The following is a 4,221-nucleotide window of genomic DNA, read 5'->3' on the forward strand; positions in this document are numbered from 1 at the left end:
GGAAGTAACAAATGCATGGACTAGCTTTTCTGCGTCTTTTTGGGACAGGATGGGCCTGATTTTTGCAATGTTACGTAGATGAAAAAATGCAGACCTTGAAATTTGTTTTATGTGGGAGTTGAAGGACATATCTTGATCAAAGGTAACTCCCAGATTACTGACGGTGGTGCTGGAGGCCAAGTTCATGCCATCCAAACTAGCTATATGATTAGACCTTATCTCTAAGGTGTTTAGGACCAAGTACTATAACTTCGGTTTTATCTGAATTTAACAGCAGAAAGATCAGGTATTTGTTACTATTGATACTACACACACACACACACACACACACACACACACAGAACACATCCACTTACATGCACACATTTACACACACAGAGAAGCACTTACCTTGCTTAAATGCACACGTAGCTACAAATAATATGTATGTACCACCACCCCCACCTTTGCACACATTTACTTACTTCCATGGACATGGACACACACACACACACACACCCTCCTTCATGCAAGCAACTCACAAGCACACACACACTGTCACATGCACAAAGTAGTTTAGTTACATATGCCTACACACATACTTTTGCACATGTATTTCTTATTTATGACATGACTTGTTTGTGTTGTTTTTTTTCACAGAAGCAACTTGTATAAAGGCGTCAACTGCACTCTGCCAGACATCTCCACCGCTGAAAGTTAAGGACGTGTATCATGGACTCACTGCTGATGAAGCTCCCATGATAATAACGATGTCTCCAGTGATGTATCTCTGGTTGAATCCAAGTTTGGTCAGGTGCAAGAGGGAAGTGTGCTGTCCTACCAGCTACCAACAAGGACAGTCCCCAGGACCCGTCCACATACAGTTGCCCCTTCTCCCCCACAGCTGCCACTCTCTGATTACAGGCTGGGACCCTCTACCTGTGCATTTGTCTGCTCGGAACATCAACACCATCATATGGCATCCCTTGAAACATCTTTGGTGACAGCACGCAAAATCTAGAACAGCACACGAGAGCAGAGTTCCTGTGCTGAGTGGCACCAAATTCAGAGAGGTCTGTCACACATTGGGGAAACCTCTGCTGAAAACCTCGCCAAAAGGCTTCTGAGACCATCCAGTCAGACTGCTGACATGCAGCGGGGGCTTGACCCATATTTTGTGAGGAGACGGGCCACAGTGTAGAGTTGGTTGAAAAAGCCGAAGGGGAATTTCAGAGTCAAAGAATTTGTGCTCCTTGACCCGGCGAATGAGGCACTCCACATGCACCCTGAGACGTGCTATGGCCTGGGTCTCCCTAACTTCACCTGCAGACGTTTGAGACCTGTAGATCTTGCAGGGTACAATGTCATCAATAAGAAAGCCTCTGTCTACCATGACAGCCATCCCAGGTTTTAGGAGGGTGAGGAGACCAGATTCTCGTGTGATCTGCTTGTCGCTGATAGACCCGGCGTACAGTGCTGTGATAAATGTCACTGCCCCATGTGGTGCAATTCCAATGAGCCCTTTCAGAGTGCAGTGGGATTTGTAGGATGAAAACACCTCACTCTGGAAAAGAGGGGAAGACGGGCACTGGCATCTCAGCTCAGTGCAGTCAAGGATGACCATAGTGTCAGGGTAGTCCTTGAAGTCTGCAGGCAGAGATTCGCGAATCTGCTCCTCAGGCATCCAGATCCTTATCGAGCCGAGTAATGTATACAGGAAGTTGCTCCATGATGTTATGATTCGGCTGACTGTGGACTGATGGACACTGTACCGGTCAGCTGCTTGGATCCAAGGGCCAGGTAGTTTAGGAACAGTAACAACTCATCAATGGGCTGCAGGGAATGAGTTGCGGCATTTGAATCAGTGAGAGTTCCTCTCTGTGCTTGTCGAACACTGACCATAGATGGCAGAGAGGGCTCAATCAAGGCCCAAAACCACATGAAGAGGTCATATTATGCAAACCTTAAAACAAAATGAAAACAGATAACAATAATAACTGTTCATAATTAACTACACACTGTAAAAAAAAAAACTGTAAAAAAAACAGTCAATGACTGGCAGCTACGGCTGCCAAACAAAAAACGTAATATTAAAGTAAAATATCCTAATTCAAATAAAGTCCAGAAACATTACTTTTACAGAAATTTTCATTAAATGCTCTGCAGAAAAATACCGTTATTTTACAGATTTTTCCTAAATTATTACAATCAAACACTTTTAATAAAGTGACAATGCTAAGAGTTCTGCAGAAAAATACTGTTATTTTACAGATTTTTCCTAAATTATTACGATCAAACACTTTTAATAAAGTGACAATGCTAAGAGTTCTGCAGAAAAATACCGTTATTTTATAGATTTTTCCTAAATTATTACAATCAAACACCTTTAATAAAGTGACAATGTTAAAAGTTCTGCAGAAAAATACCATTATTCTACTGATTTTTCCTAAATTATGATCAAACACCTTTAATAATCCTTAAAAGCCACCTTAGAAAAACAGTCAAATGACTGGCAGCTACGACTGCCAAACAAAAACCCTAAATATTTTCACTGTGTCAATTAAAGTAGGGTGGGGAACTTAATTACAATGAAATACACACCACTGTTGATTCTAAAACCCTTTATTTAATGTATTGAGTTGTTAATTTACAATATCAACCAATTATTCACCAACAGTTCTTCAGAGCCCCCCAGGAGGAACTGAAAAACTAAAAATTCTATTTCTCCATATGTGTATCTTGTCTGTTAACAGTACTATCATGATGAGGTCATGATTTCACCTTTGAAACAGGTGGAGAGCTTTTGGGCTGAGGGGGCTGTGGTCTGTTGTTTTTTAGCTTGTATTTTCCAATTCAGTTTTGTTGTCTACAATATTCTCCTGACCCTTGGGGGCTCTGTATACTGTAGTTCTGAAAATATTTGTAGTATTTGTGGACAAGCATTACATTCTTGATTTAGAATTTAGAATTTAGAAGTCTAGTGTGTCATATTTAGTGGTATCACTATACAAGACAACAACTAGAAATACCCATGGATTAAAGCAAAAAAAAATCTTTTGACTGAAATGTTTTTTCAAGCTGTAGCCAAGTCATATTCCCAATTTGTAATTTGTGAAACATGTTACAGGGCATTTTACTTGACACGTACTAAAAAAATAAGATAAGATTTACAGCCTCACCCCACACCATGTTCTCTAATGCAGACATCAAGTTTAAATATTTGACCAACAGTGTTTTACAGGATGATCTGAACAGCTGGTCTATTCACACTTAAAATGTTTTTTTGTCTTTTCAATGTAATTTTCAATCTATGAAATCAATCTGTGCCCTTTTTTTGCCAAGCTTCTCTCAAGTTTTACTCTTTCAAATAATCAACCATCTACAGAACTTTTCAGTGCGCTATTTTTCTACTTCTTCTTCTCATCATCATTATCATTAATTATTATTATTAATAATATTGTTTAAAGTGAGCCTCTTATCGTTTAACAGAAAAATACATCATACGAACAGCAACTTTTGCAGCCTTGTCAGTCTGATGGCGAGTTATCACCTTTCTGTCATCACTAACATACTGTTAGTAATCAAAGAAGCTCTGAGGCTTTGTTCTATATGTTATAATACAAGATTTCAGCATTGAGCTACAATCAGGCAACATTCATGATTCTGTTCAGTCAAACTAACCAAAAACTTCTTATTGATCATCATTATAAAGTTTCAGGCGTTCCTGTAACCATGGTAACTCACGGTGCCAGAGGGGAGGGAGAGACGCTGAAGGAAGCCGTTTACACAGATACACTGCAGACAAAGTCCAGACTATAGTTGTTATTTCACACATGTAGCACACAACAGGAGACTCTCCGTGTCAGACGAGTTCTCACTTGCTGACTAAACTCAAAAACTAATTGATAACGTAGCAGCGCGACGAGTCCTTGCTAGCTAAAGCAGCTAAACTTTAGCGCCGCTCTGTGTTGAGATCCCGCCCTGTGTTGGTCACTACACTGTCATTGGTCAGGCGCACACACGCTGTTAACGATACAATTGGCTGTAGAGTGTGACAATCTGTCAATAAAAATCAGCCAACAGTTCTACTCCGATCTACATTGATCTCATAAGTCGCCTATGTGAAGTTTGAATGACGGAAATCCGTTGTAGCGACAGAGAACTTTAATCCATGAATACCTCAAGGCGGTTGTATGCCTCCGTGCAGATGTTATTTTGAAGTTGACATTCATGTGTGTTCAG

The sequence above is a fragment of the Pagrus pagrus genome, assembly GCF_965226575.1.
Source record: "Pagrus pagrus genome assembly, contig: HAP1_SCAFFOLD_277, whole genome shotgun sequence".
NCBI classification, from domain to species: domain Eukaryota; kingdom Metazoa; phylum Chordata; class Actinopteri; order Spariformes; family Sparidae; genus Pagrus; species Pagrus pagrus.